This window comes from Vulpes vulpes, chromosome 15, assembly GCF_048418805.1.
Source record: "Vulpes vulpes isolate BD-2025 chromosome 15, VulVul3, whole genome shotgun sequence".
Taxonomy (NCBI): Eukaryota; Metazoa; Chordata; class Mammalia; order Carnivora; family Canidae; genus Vulpes; species Vulpes vulpes.
In genome coordinates, this window is record NC_132794.1 from 40,243,686 (window position 1) to 40,259,816 (window position 16,131).

General features: G+C 39.5%; 2 pseudogenes; both read left to right on the top strand.

Moving 5' to 3' along the window:
- The first annotated feature begins 6,612 nt into the window (after nucleotides 1–6,612).
- LOC112919835 (headcase protein homolog pseudogene) lies at nucleotides 6,613–8,065 on the top strand (annotated as a pseudogene).
- An 874-nt stretch (nucleotides 8,066–8,939) lies between these two features.
- Nucleotides 8,940–15,863, top strand: LOC112919836 (olfactory receptor 4F15-like; annotated as a pseudogene).
- Nucleotides 15,864–16,131: the final 268 nt, after the last annotated feature.

Sequence of the window (16,131 nt, forward strand, 5' to 3'; positions counted from 1 at the left end):
CGAGCAGATCAACAGAACCAGGAGTTGGTTCTGTTTGAAAGAATTAATAAGATAGATAAACCATTAGCCAGCCTTATTAAAAAAAAAAGAGAGAGAGAAGACTCAAATTAATAAAATCATGAATGAGTAAGGAGAGATCACTACCAACACCAAGGAAATACAAACTATTTTAAAATCTATTATGAAAAGCTATATGCCAATTAATTAGGCAATCTAGAAGAAATGGACGCATTCCTGGAAAGCCACAAACTACCAAACTGGAACAAGAAGAAATAGAAAACCTGAACAGGCCAATAACCAGGGAGGAAATTGAAGCAGTCATCAAAAACCTCCCAGACACACGAGCCTAGGGCCAGATGGCTTCACAGGGGAATTCTATCAAACGTTTAAAGAAGAAATCACACCTATTCTACTAAAGCAGTTTGGAAATAAAGAGATGGAGTACTTCCAGATTCGTTCTATGAGGCCAGCATCACCGTAATTCCAAAACCAGAAGAAGACCCCACCAAAAAAGGAGAATTACAGACCAATATCCCTGATGAACATGGATGCAAAAATTCTCAACTGGATACTAGGCAATTGGATCCAATAGTACATTAAGAAGATTATTCACCATGACCAAGTAGGATTTATCCCCGGGACACAAGGCTGGTTCAACACTCGTAAAACAATCAATGTGATTCATCATATCAGCAAGAGAAAAACCAAGACCCATATGATCCTTTCATTAGATGCAGAGAAAGCATTTGACAAAATGCACCATCCATTCCTGATCAAAACTCTTCAGAGTGTAGGGATAGAGGGAACATTCCTCGACATCTTAAAAGCCATCTAGGAAAAGCCCACAGCTAATATCAATCTCAATGCAGAAGCACTGGGAGCCTTTCCCCTAAGATCAGGGACAAGACAGGGATGTCCACTCTCACCACTGCTATTCAACATACTACTGGAAGTCCTCGCCTCAGCAATCAGACAACAAAAAGACATTAAAGGCATTCAAATTGGCAAAGAAGAAGTCTAACTCTCCCTCTTCGCCGATGACATGATACTCTACATAGAAAACCCAAAAGCCTCCACCCCAAGATTGCTAGAACTCATACAGCAATTTGGTAGCGTGGCAGGATACAAAATCAATGCCCAGAAATCAATGGCATTTATATACACTAACAATGAGACTGAAGAAAGAGAAATTAAGGAGTCAATCCCATTTACAATTGCACCCAAAAGCATAAGATACCTAGGAATAAACCTCACCAAAGAGGTAAAGGATCTATACCCTAAAAACTATAGAACACATCTGAAAGAAATTGAGGAAGACAAAAAGAGATGGAAAAATATTCCATGCTCATGGATTGGCAGAATTAATATTGTGAAAATGTCAATGTTACGCAGGGCAATTTACACGTTTAATGCAATCCCTATCAAAATACCATGGACTTTCTTCAGAGAGTTAGAACAAATTATTTTAAGATTCGTGTGGAATCAGAAGAGACCCCGAATAGCCAGGGGAATTTTTAAAAAGAAAACCATATCTGGGGGCATCACAATGCCAGATTTCAGGTTGTACTACAAAGCTGTGGTCATCAAGACCACAGCTTGATGGTGTTTTGTGGTACTGACACAAAAATGGGCACATAGATAAATGGAACAGAATAGAGAACCCAGAAGTAGACCCTGAACTTTATGGTCAACTAATATTCGATAAAGGAGGAAAGACTATCCATTGGAAGAAAGACAGTCTCTTCAAGAGATGGTGCTGGGAAAATTGGACATCCTCATGCAGAAGAATGAAACTAGACCACTCTCTTGCACCAGACACAAAGATAAACTCAAAATGGATGAAAGATCTAAATGTGAGACAAGATTCCATCAAAATCCTAGGGGAGAACACAGGCAACACCCTTTTTGAACTCGGCCACAGTAACTCTTGCAAGATACATCCACGAAGGCAAAAGAAACAAAAGCAAAAATGAACTATTGGGACTTCATCAAGATAAGAAGCTTTTGCACAGCAAAGGATACAGTCAACAAAACTAAAAGACAACCTACAGAATGGGAGAAGAGATTTGCAAATGACGTATCAGATAAAGGGCTAGTATCCAAGATCTATAAAGATCTTATTAAACTCAACATCAAAGAAACAAACAATCCAATCATGAAATGGGCAAAAGACATGAAGAGAAATCTCACAGAGGAAGACATAGACATGGCCAACACGTACATGAGAAAATTCTCTGCATCATTTGCCATCAGGGAAATACAAATCAAAACCACAATGAGATACCACCTCACACCAGTGAGAATGGGGAATGGGGAACATTAACAAGACAGGAAACCACAAATGTTGGAGAGGATGTGGAGAAAGGGAACCCTCTTACACTGTTGGTGGGAATGTGAACTGGTGCAGCCACTCTGGAAAACTGTGTGGAAGTTCCTCAAAGAGTTAAAAATAGACCTGCCCTACGACCCAGCAATTGCACTGTTGGGGATTTACCCCAAAGATTCAGATGCAATGAAACGCCGGGACACCTGTTCCCGATGTTTATAGCAGCAATGTCCACAATAGCCACACTGTGGAAGGAGCCTCGGTGTCCATCGAAAGATGAATGGTTAAGGAAGATGTGGTTTATGTACACAATGGAATATTCCTCAGTCATTAGAAACGACAAATACCCACCATTTGCTTCAACGTGGATGGAACTGGAGGGTATTATGCTGAGTGAAGTAAGCCAATCAGAGAAAGACAAACATTGTATATTCTCATTCATTTGCGGAATATAAATAATAGTGAAAGGGAATATAAGGGAAGGGAGAAGAAATATGTGGGAAATATCAGAAAAGGAGACAGAATATAAAGACTCCTAACTCTGGGAAAAGAACTAGGGATGGTGGAAGGGGAAGAGGGTGGGGGGTGGGGGTGAATGGGTGATGGGCACTGAGGGGTGCACTTGATGGGATGAGCACTGGGTGTTGTTCTGTATGTTGGTAAATTGAACACCAATAAAAAATAAATTTATTATTAAAAAAAGAAGAAGTCAAGCTCTCCCTCTTTGCCAATGACATGATACTCTACATTGAAAACCCAATAGACTCCACCCCAAGATTGCTAGAACTCATACAGCAATTCAGCAGTGTGGAAGGATACAAAATCAATGCCCAGAAATCAGTGGCATTTCTATACACTAACAATGAGACTGAAGAAAGAGAAATTAAGGAGTCAATCCCATTTACAATTGCAACCAAAAGCATAAGATTCCTTATCAAAATACCATAGAGTTTCTTCAGAGAGAGTGTTGGAACAAATTATCCTAAGATTTATGTGGAATCAGAAAAGACCCCAAATAGCCATGGGAATATTGAAAAAGAAAACCAGATACAGGGGCATCACAATGCCAGATTTCAGGTTCCCCTACAAAGCTGTGATCATCAAGCCAATGTGGTACTAGCACAAAAACAGACACATAGATCAATGGAACATAACAGAGAACCCAGTAATGGACCCTCAACTCTATGGTCAACTAATATTCGACAAACCAAGAAAGACTATCCACTGGAAAAAGGACAGTCTCTTCAATAAATGGTTTTGGGAAAATTGAACAGCCACATGCAGAAGAATGAAACTAGACTATTCTCTTACACCAGACACAAAGATAAACTCAAAATGGTGAAAGATCTAAATGTGAGACAAGAATCCATCAAAATCCTAGAGCAGAACAGAGGCAACACCCTTTTTGAACTTGGCCATAGCAACTTCTTGCAAGATACATCCTTGAAGGCAAGGGAAACAAAAGCAAAAATGAACTACTGGGACTTAATCAAGATAAAAAGCCCCTGTACCGCAAAAGAGACAGTCAACAAAACTAAAAGACAACCTACAGAATGGGAGAAGATATTTGCAAATGACACATCAGATAAAGGGCTAGTATCCAAGATCTATAAAGAACTTACTAAATCAACAGCCAAGAAACAAACAATCCAATTATGAAATGGCAAAAGACATGAACAGAAATTTCAGCAAAGAAAACATACACATGGCCAACAAGCACATGAGAAAATGCTCTGCATCACTTGCCATCAGGGAAATACAAATCAAAACCACAATGAGATCCCACCTCACACCAGTGAGAATGGGGAAAATTAACAAGGCAGGAAACAACAAATGTTGGAGAGGATGTGGTGAAAGGGGAACCCTCTTGCACTGTTGGTGGGAATGTGAACTGGTGCAGCCACACTGAAAAACTGTGTGGAAGTTCCTCAAAGAGTTAAAAATAGACCTGCCCTACGACCCAGCAATTGCACTGTTGGGGATTTACCGCAAAGATACAGATGCAGTGAAATGCCGGGACACCTGCACCCCAATGTTTGTAGCAGCAATATCCACAATAGCCAAGCTGTGGAAGGAGCCTCGGTGTCTATCGAAAAATGAATGGATAAAGAAGATGTGGTATTTGTATACAATGGAATATTCCTCAGCCATCAGAAACAACAAATACCCACCATTTGCTTCAACGTGGATGGAACTGGAGGGTATTATGGTGAGTGAAATAAGTCAATCGGAGAAAGACAAACATTATATGGTTTCATTCATTTGGGGAATATAAAAGATATTGTAAGAAAATAAAGGGGAAAGGAGAGAAAATGAGTGGGAAATAACAGTGAGGGTGACAGAACATGAGACGCACCTAACTCTGGGAAACGGACAAGGGGTAGTAGAAGGGGAAGTGGGTGGGGGGTTGGGGTGACTGGGTGGCTCTGAGGGAGGCACTTGACGAGATGAGCACTGAGTGATGTGCTATATGTTGGCAAATTGAACTCCAATAAAAAAAATCAAGAAGAAATAGAAAAGTTGAACTTACCCATTATTAGCTACAAAATTGAATCAGTAATAAAAAATACTTCCAGCAAATCAAAGTCCAGGACCAGTTAAATTCTATCAAGAATTTAAAGAGAATTGATACCTATTCTTCTCAACACTTTCAAATTAGAAAAAGAAGAAAAACTTCCAAATTCATTGTTTCAGGCCAGCATTAACCTGATGCCAAAATCAGATAAAAACACTACGAAAATAAAAGATACTACAGCACAATATCTCTGATGAACAGAGATGCAAAATCCTCAACAAATTATCAAACAAAATCAACAATATGTTAAAGGAGTCATTCTATATGATCAAGTGGAATTTAATATTTAATATTCATGAATCATTAATGTGATATATCACATCAGCAAAATAAAGAATAGAAACCATATGATTAGCTCAGTAGATGTATAAAGAGTATCTCAATGTAAATATAAATAGAACTCTCAAGAATGTGGATTTAAAGGCAATATGTCTCAACATACTAAATGCTATATATTAAAAATCAATAGCTAACATCATGCTCGATGGTGGAAAACTGAAAGATTTTCCCCTAAAATCAAGAATAAGACAAGGATGTCCTCTCTTACCATTTGTATTTAAATATTACTGCAAGTTCTAGGTGCAGCAATCAGACAAGAAAAAGAAACCAAAGGCATCAAAATTGGTAAGGAACAAGTAAAACTATCACCAGTTGCAGATGACATACTACACAAAGAAAACCTTAAATACTCCACCAAAAAAACTGCTAGAATTAATGAATTCAGTAAAGCTGCAGGACACAAAATTAATATCCAGAAATCAGTAGTGCTTCTATACGTTAATAACAAAGTAGCATAAACAGAAATTAAGAAAATAATCCGATTTAAGTTGTACCAAGGAGAATAAAATCCTAGGAATAAATTGATCAAAATTATGAGACATTGATGAAAAATATTGAAGATGACACAAATGGAAAGATATTCCGTACTCATGGACTAGACGAATCAATATTGTTAAAATGTCCATACTACCCAAAGCAATCTACAGATTCAATGGAATCCCTAACAAAATACCAGCAACATTTTCCACAGAACAATACAAATAATATATAAATTTTTACCAAACCACAAAAGACCTCAAATGGCCAAAGCAATCGTAAGAAAGAGCAAACTGGTGGCATTACAATCCCAGACTTCAAGATAAAACACAAATCTGTAGTAATCAAAATTGTATGGTAAAGTGTCCCCAACACTGGCTGCAGGTTCCTGGAAACAACGGGAGGCCCTTTAGTCCAGAACGGCAAAGCTCTGGCCCTGGCGGGGCAGGACAGACCTGGCGAAAGAGCCCTGGCTAGTACCCTCCACTCTCTCCCTCCCTGAGCGGGTTCCACGCAGACCAGGAGCCACCCTGTGGCAGGGAGCTGCCTTCATTGACACTGGCCATCTAGATGCTCACAAGGTGCCCAACTCCCAAAACAGGATAGGTGGCCTCAAAAACAAGTACACCGGGGATCCCTGGGTGGCGCAGCGGTTTGGCGCCTGCCTTTGGCCCAGGGCGTGATCCTGGGGACCTGGGATCGAGTCCCACGTCAGGCTCCCGGCGTGGAGCTGCTTCTCCCTCTGCCTGTGTCTCTGCCTCTCTCTCTCTCTGTGTGTGACTATCATAAATAAAGAAAAATTTAAAAAATATATGTATATTAAAAAAAAAAAAACAAGTACACCAACAGCCTCAGGGATAAGCAGGAAAACAGAGCGGGACCCTGGCAATGGCCAATGAGTGACCTGAGGTTGGCAGTGGGCTATAGAGTGGCTGTGGAAGGTACATCAGGCATCAGAGCTACAGTGGGCATCAGTCCATGGGACTGGCACCGCCAATCCCCCAGTTGCCAAGCAGAAGCATGAGGAAGTTACAGCTACCAGAACGACCAAGAATGAAACCCCTCGTGCCGCGCTGCTGATACAGAGCTTCACAAGGCCAGTGGACCTAGTGAAGGACTACCAAAAGGTGCTGTACAATAATAAGTACTGCCCTCAGAGAATCCAGATGCACCTGTGGTGTTTCTGTGAGTGAGAGAGCAGCATCCTGATCCAGTTTAACTACACTGGCCAGGCCTGCAGCTGGAAGGAGAAGCAAACGTGGGAACAAAGAAGGAATAGGATCTGGTCTTCTGCCTCTGCCCCTGGAGACAGGACCACTTAAAGGAGTACACAGATTGGCACAAGATGAAACAGATGGAGGATGAAAAAAGGAAAAAGTCTGAGAAGAACACAGAAGCAAGGGAGAGGCAAAACAGTGCAGGCCATTAAACAAGCCACAGAGAGGCCTCAACCATCATCTCCCTGGCTGTACTCCATGGACCAGCAGAACTCCCAGGAGAGAACAGTGCCATAGCTTACAGTTCTTTCCCCCTCTGCTACTCTGGCCAGTCCTTGCCCACTGGCTCCTCCATCGTCTTATCTGCCCATGTCAGCAGCTCCAGCTCCTCAAGATACTTTGGGAGATTCTTATAGAATGCATCCATCTGGATCCCCACAAAAAGGCCACAGCCCAGGGCCACCTGTTCCAAAACAGCCACTTTGATTACAGTTCAGCTGGGTTACCAATGCACAGGGGGGCCATTTAGATGAGCCCATGCGGTTCCTGGGGCAGCTGGACCTGTCCAAGCTGCTTACTCACATCCCCAGGCATAAGTTGAACACTTGCTATGTGTAGATGGAAGATAATGCCCAAATGGGCCAGGGCAAGGACCTGTGGAAGGTCACTCTTTTGGCCCTCAGTGCTAGCCACAGAAATGTAAACTGTGCACTCCTGAGCACCTACCACTGAGCACTCCTGATGTTTGAATAGTTCCTTCTGGTGGACACAACTCTGTTCTTAAACCCCTGAAGACATATTAGATGGAATATGATGATCCATGTCATCTTCAAGGGAGACTCATGTACCTGTACACAGTGCACATGACCTTCCTGGCTGAGATTCAGGTGATTACATCTGCATCATGGCCATCACTGGGCAACATGTACACCTACACATCCTGGCTGCCTCTCCTTGTTATCAAGTGCACCTGCACTGTAAATACTGCAGGAAGCCTATCACTGACATGTGGATTAGGATGCAGTACTCCTCAGAGTGTATAAAAAAGTCCAGCAGTGTCCACACTGTAGGAACCTGGACTATTATTTCCTGAAGCCGTTTTCCTCCTTCAAAGTTCTCCAAACTGATTGATGAAAGCTTTGTTTTAGTGATAGCTATTTTATTGACATTACTTCTTTGTTACATGTCTTTTATAGGGAAGCATTTTGTGGGATTGCTTTCTTTTCTTATTTAAAGGAGAGAGACTTTGTGTATGTGTGCCAGTAAAATGGGGTTGGCATCTTGCCCTCCCCTGAGTGTTAGTCTGTGGTGATGCCCAGAGCCCAAAAAAGGATAATCCTGTGAATCTGAGGTAGCAGTTCACTATCACTAGGAGACTCTCATGTACCTTTTAAGGTGGTGGGGAGGATAGGTTGAATTTAGGAAAGGGATTAAATGATTACAAAACCAAAAACATGGTAGGAGTCAGGAGGAAACTGTTATAAAATGTAAACTGTCCAAAGAATCAGTCTGAGGTAAACTGTCCAAAGAATCAGTCTGAGATCTTCTTTGGGCCTTGGAAGAAGATGTAACATGTGAATTTAAGTCTGCACCTGGAAAGTTGGCAGCATATCAGTCTATCTTGATTTAATGTTCTGCAATGTACATTGATCTGAAAATTATTTGAGGGTGGACATGAGTGCTATTTTTATCACTGTCATTATTTAGCAGGAAGTTTTACTACTGAAAGTTATATCCAAATTATGATATATGAAAATTTTAAAAAGTATTATATTGGCAGAAAAATAGACATAGAGATCAATAGAACAGAATAGAAAACTGAGAAATGAGCCAACAATTATATGGCCAATTAATCTTCAACAAAAGAGGAAAGAATATCCAATAGAAAAAGATAGTTTCATCAACAAATGGTGTTGGAAAAACTGAAGAGCAACATACAGAAGAATGAAACCATTTTCTTACTATGTACATAAAAATAAATTCAAAATAGATTAAAGACCTCAAAATGAGAACTGAAATCATAAAAATCCTAGAAGAGAACACAGGCAATAACTTTTTTGACATAGGCCATAGCAACATCTTACCAGGTACGTCTCCTGATGCAAGGGAAACAGAAGCAAAAATAAACTATTGGATTACAACAAAATAAAAAGCTCTGCACAGCGAAGGCAACAATGAACAAAACCAAGAGGCAACCTAAGGAAGGGGAGAAGATATAAAGGATTAGTGTTTAAAATATATAAAGAACTTCTAAAACTCAACACCCAGAAAACAATACTCCAATTTAAAAAATGGGCAGAAGACATGAACACATATTTCTTCCAGAAGGCATACAAAAGACCAACAGACACATGAAAAGATGTTTATCATCGCTGCCATCATGGAAATACAAATCAAACTACAGTGAAATATCACCTCACACCCATCAAAATGGCTAAAATCAACAACACAAGAAACAAGTGTCAGCAAGGATGTAAAGAAAAAGGACAAACATTATATGGTCTCATTCATTTGGGGAATATAAAAAATAGTGAAAGGGAATAAAGGGGAAAGGAGAGAAAATGAGTGAGAAATATCAGGGAGGGAGACAGAACATGAGAGACTCCTAACTCTGGGAAACGAACAAGGGGTTGTGGAAAGGGAGGTGGGCGGGGGTGGGGGGGAATGGGTGACGGGCACTGAGGGGGGCACTTGATGGGATGAGCACTGGATGTTATGCTATATGTTGGCAAACTGAACACCAATAAAAAATTTTTAAAAAGAAAAAGGAACACAGATGCACTCTTGATGGGAATGCAAACTGGTGCAGCCACTCTGGAAAATGATATAGAAAAAAAAGAAGAAAAAAAAAAAAGAAAATGATATAGAGGTTCCTCGAAAAGTCAAAAATAGAACTACCCTATGATCCAGCAATCACACTACCAGGTACTTAACAAAGGAATACAAAAACATGGACTCAAGGGATACACGCACCCCTATGTTTGTAGCAGTATTATTCACAGCAGCCAAGATACAGAAGCAGCTCAAGTGTCCATGGATTGATGAATGAAGAAAGAAGTGGTGCATATGCACAATGGAGTATTAGCCATAAAAGAGATAAAGAAAGGCAAACCAAGAAATTGACTCTTAACTATAGAGAATAATCTGACGCTTATCAGAGGTGAGGTGGGTAACGGGATGAGTTATATAGGTGATGGGATTAAAGAGTGCACTTTTTGGGATGATCATTGGGCAATATATGAAATCACTGAATCATTGTAGTGTACACTGAAACTAATAAAACACTATATATTAAATGGACTTAAATTAAAAACTTAAAACTAAACAATACACATTATACAACCACACACAAAAGAGAAAGCATTAATTTGTTCAAAAAAGAAAAATGACAGTTATACACTAGAATCTGATGTCTTCTGTTACTTACAACTGGTAAAAGGGAATGTAGGAGAGATAGGAGGGAGAATGGGACATTCTCTAAGAATGCATAATTTTGAATTTAGTCATATTAATCTTTCACATGTACAAAACTTGACATTAACACAAAGGTAACAAAGTAAACAAATATTAACATTAACAAAGGTAAGTTGTTAAAAGACTCTAAACCTGAATGCAAAGAGAAATGAATGACCCCAAATTACCTTCAGTAAATTACCTTCAGCACAAACTAAAGAGGAAATATAAGAACTAATCCAACTAACTTCTTTTGAGGACTGTTCTTTTTCCTTTCCAATTAGCTTCTGAAGATAATATTTTAACTATGTACTATTAATTTAAAAACTAAAATGATCACAAGAAAATTGTCTTCTTAACAATTACTTTTCTTTTTTATAGTGGTATGGATATAATAATTCTGAAACAATTTTGTGTGAAATGTAGGATTAAGCAAATGAAAAAAATATATTTATAGTGTTAGGACCCGGAATCTCTTTTGGATAGTGAAAGGAGAGAGATAAATATGGAATAGTAGAAGGGAAAAAGAAGCCCTCTGGGCTGGACAGTATTGGATGATCAATGTCCCTCTATCTCTCTCTCTCTCATCTACCAACATACTTACATACATTCACATACATATACATATGTACACATGTAAATATATGTACACACATGGAGCATTAATAGCTGCTAACAAGAGAAAGTCATAACTATGCCTGCAGGCCACCCATAATGTTATCAAAAATGGGATCAAACTTGTGTTTGGTTAACACCTGGATCCAGCTGCCATTTGGACAGTACAAAGGTCAGGGACAATGCTAAACTGCAACGAATGCCTACAATCAGCAAATTTCAGAGTATGGGAAATCAAGTGTAAAAAGCTCATGTTCTTCAACAAATAAACTTAAGGAAAAGAAAAAGATTGGAGGGAAATCTATACTAGAAAAGATTTGAAAGGTATATTAAAAGAAAAAAAGGCCAAGACAAAGTATAGTGGGATGCATATTGGGAGATGAAGCTGGGGACAAAATGCAAGGATGTTTTTACCAAAACAGAATCATGGTTCCCTTTGAGGGGAAATGTAATTGTAATTTGGATGAATCACAGAGATTTCTGTGATGGGATAGCGGACATAGTTGACATCTTGACCTGGGTTATGATTACTTTATAAAACTTGATTAGCTATAAATTTGTTGTTTACTACTTTCTGTGTGTTTCATCTTGTGATTAAAGAATCCCATTTACAATTGCACCCAAAAGCATAAGATACCTAGGAATAAACCTCACCAAAGAGGTAAAGGATCTATACCCTAAAAACTATAGAACACTTCTGAAAGAAACTGAGGAAGACACAAAGAGATGGAAAAATATTCCATGCTCATGGATGGGAAGGATTAATATTGTGAAAATGTCAATGTTACCCAGGGCAATTTACACGTTTAATGCAATCCCTATCAAAATACCATGGACTTTCTTCAGAGAGTTAGAACAAATTATTTTAAGATTTGTGTGGAAACAGAAAAGACCCCGAATAGCCAGGGGAATTTTTAAAAAGAAAACCATAGCTGGGGGCATCACAATGCCAGATATCAGGTTGTACTACAAAGCTGTGGTCATCAAGACACTGTGGTACTGGCACAAAAACAGACACATAGATCAATGGAACAGAATAGAGAACCCAGAAGTGGACCCTGAACTTTATGGTCAACTAATATTCGATAAAGGAGGAAAGACTATCCAGTGGAAGAAAGACAGTCTCTTCAATAGATGGTGCTGGGAAAATTGGACATCCACATGCAGAAGAATGAAACTAGACCACTCTCTTGCACCATACACAAAGATAAACTCAAAATGGATGAAAGATCTAAATGTGAGACAAGATTCCATCAAAATCCTAGAGGAGAACACAGGCAACACCCTTTTTGAACTTGGCCACAGTAACTTCTTGCAAGATACATCCACGAAGGCAAAAGAAACAAAAGCAAAAATGAACTATTGGGACTTCATCAAGATAAGAAGCTTTTGCACAGCAAAGGATACAGTCAACAAAACTAAAAGACAACCTACAGAATGGGAGAAGATATTTGCAAATGACATATCAGATAAAGGGCTAGTTTCCAAGATCTATAAAGAACTTATTAAACTCAACACCAAAGAAACAAACAATCTAATCATGAAATGGGCGAAAGACATGAAGAGAAATCTCACAGAGGAAGACATGGACATGGCCAACATGCACATGAGAAAATGCTCTGCATCACTTGCCATCAGGGAAATACAAATCAAAACCACAATGAGATACCACCTCACACCAGTGAGAATGGGGAAAATTAACAAGGCAGGAAACCACAAATGTTGGAGAGGATGCGGAGAAAAGGGAACCCTCTTACACTGTTGGTGGGAATGTGAACTGGTGCAGCCACTCTGGAAAACTGTGTGGAGGTTCCTCAAAGAGTTAAAAATAGACCTGCCCTACAACCCAGCGATTGCACTGCTGGGGTTTTACCCCAAAGATACAGATGCAATGAAACGCCGGGACACCTGCACCCCGATGTTTCTAGCAGCAATGTCCACAATAGCCAAACTGTGGAAGGAGCCTCGGTGTCCATCGAAAGATGAATGGATAAAGAAGATGTGGTTTATGTATACAATGGAATATTACTCAGCCATTAGAAACGACAAATACCCACCATTTGCTTCAACGTGGATGGAACTGGAGGGTATTATGCTGAGTGAAGTAAGTCAATCGGAGAAGGACAGTGTATGTTCTCATTCATTTGGGGAATATAAAAAATAGTGACAGGGAATAAAGGGGAAAGGAGAGAAAATGAGTGAGAAATATCAGAAAGGGAGACAAAACACGAAGACTCCTAACCCTGGGAAACGAAGTAGGGGTGGTGGAAGGGGAGGAGGGCAGGGGGGTGGGGGTGAATGGGTGACGGGCACTGAGGGGGACACTTGACAGGATGAGCACTGGGTGTTATTCTGTATGTTGGTAAATTGAACACCAATAAAAATTAATTTATTAAAAAAATCTATTTCTCCTCTCACTCTCTGTGTCTCTCAGTCTCTCATGAATAAATACAATCTTTAAAAAAAAAAAAAGAATCACAAAATCAAAGTTCAAGCATGGTGAATGAGCAGTAGCATAAAATCTCCGACTCTTGTCTGGAGACTTACATTTAACTACTGTTCATAGAAGCTACTCACATCAATGTATATGGATTTTTAATACTGAAATGCAATAAGCAGGAGAATTGTGCTCCTCTGCCTGGGGGCATAAAGCAAATGTACCTTCAGGGAGTCAGGACAACTCAGAAAGTTTCTGCCTGCTGCAAGAGTCTCCCCTGTGCAAAGAGTTACACAAAATACTGCCATCATAAAAGCAGCTAATTAACAGCACTAATTGTTCTTGGGTAGTGACCAATTTCAACTCAGAGACTTGGCACTGCCAGCCAAGAATCAGTCTGTTATGGGAATTGTCTCCTAGAAACGTGATGGTTTTCTAAAGGAAGTAAGGACAAAAGTGGTTAATGAGTCACCTGGGGGGTCATATCCCTTTCTGTAAACTACCATCTCCTTCCCCTGTAAGATTTCTTTTTCAATCTATTGTCTATCTACCTATAGATCTGCCTATCTATCAATCTATGTATCTATCTATCTATCTATCATCTATCTATCTATCTGCTTATTTATATTTTACATGAAGGCAAAAGAAAGCTCTTGAATAATGAGGAAAGAAATTGATAAAAATAACAGGAAGGGGAAAATTGCGTCAATAATTGTAGCACGGGGGATCCCTGGGTGGCGCAGCGGTTTCGCGCCTGCCTTTGGCCCAGGGCGCGATCCTGGAGACCCGGGATCGAATCCCACGTCGGGCTCCCGGTGCATGGAGCCTGCTTCTCCCTCTGCCTGTGTCTCTGCCTCTCTCTCTCTCTCTCTCTCTCTCTCTGTGACTATCATAAATAAATAAAAATTTAAAAAAAATTAAAAAAAAATAATTGTAGCACGGCAATCTTCCTCAGCCTTTGAATAACTTCTAACAGTATTTGTTACTTTTAACAGTATTGTATTGTTTAACAGTATTTTTTGAAGATTGTTTTTGCCTTTTTTTTTTTTTTTTTTTTTTTACTTTTAAGAGTAACAAAAGGAGATTCTGGCAGATGAGTCCCACTCTATGTATTCTAACATTGGGTCTAATTTGTAGTCAACCAAATAAAGCAAACTGTTACAACGACTCCAACATTATATTTCTTGTGTCCCAGTCTACTACTCCTAGGATCTATTCCCATACATATGTTCTAGGTGTCTGATGATAATCATATGGAAAGTATTGCAGTTCTCTTGGTGTGCATTGCATCTGGTCATGAATTCCATTTTGCCTCTGAATCACTGGAGCTCTATGGGACTTGAGCCTGCTTATAGGACTAGGAGTAATGTGAAGAGGTGGGGGCAGGCACTGAGGATTACCAGCAGACCCCTGTAGGGCAACCACCTCAAGAGAGGTCATTATAGTTTTCAGATAACCACACACACAAATCTCTTCAGATAGAGGAAGAAAAGATGCTCTCACCTGACTCATTGAGAGAGCCTCTTGTTTCTGAGTCTGTGTTACTGGGACTCTCTAGTTCTTGGGAAACTAAGCTTTTCTCATATTCTCCTTAATCTCTTTAAGAGATCATCCGAGGAAATCTCTTCATTTTCTTTTTGGTAATTTTAGACTTCCGTTTACATTTTCCAATGTACTTCCTCCTGGCTAATCTGCACCTCATTGATATGGATCTTTTCTTTATCACAGTGTCTAAGATGATTACAGACCTTTTAAATGAATGCAAGATAATTCCTTTCCAAAGCTGCATGACACAGATATGCTTCATCCACGTCATGGGAGGAGTAGAGATGCTGCTGCTCATAACCATGGCATTTGACAGGTACATTGCAATCTGTAGGCCTCTTCACTACCTGAACATCAGGAATCCTACAGTACGTGTTTCATTTGTAACTACTAGCTGGGTCATTGGGCTGACCTACGTGTGTCTCACTTTGTTTTCATTATGAACTTGTGCTTTTGAGGTCCTAATAAAGCAAAAAGCTTCTAACTCTCCTAGAATAATAAAACTTGCATGCATGCCTGGAGCCAAGTTTGAGTTTATTATTGCTGCCAGCAGTAATGTCACGAGCATGAGTACCTTCTTTCTGCTAATCTTTCCTATACCTTCATTTTAGTCACTGTCTGGAAATGTTCTTCAAAAGACTTATCCAGGTACTTGTCACTGAGTCAGCTCACATAACTGTGGTGGTTCTATTTTTCAGTCCATATATATTTCTCTATGTCTGGTGTTTTCCCACATCATCAAGTGATAAATGCCTGTTCACTGCTGACTTTGCTATCAACCATGTCTTGAATCCTGCCATCTATACATTATAGAACAAAGATGTAAAGGTAGCAACAAGAAGATTGAACAAGCAGGGACATGATTTCACATTTTGCTGACTGAATCTGACTTTGGAGCTCTAAACCTATACATCCATTAGCCATTTGGATACTTCCAGTGAAGGCAGATGCTCACTGAACATGGCCAGACATACCTATCTCATTGAATAGACTCCTAGTATTAGAACATTTATTTATAACCTCTACTATTGTGGGAAATGATATGGGTTATTTTAGGAGACAGCATCACTATCTACTAAATAATATTTATGATTGAAATTGTGATAATTTTGACAATAGAAGGATATAATGATATCTCTTCTGTTTT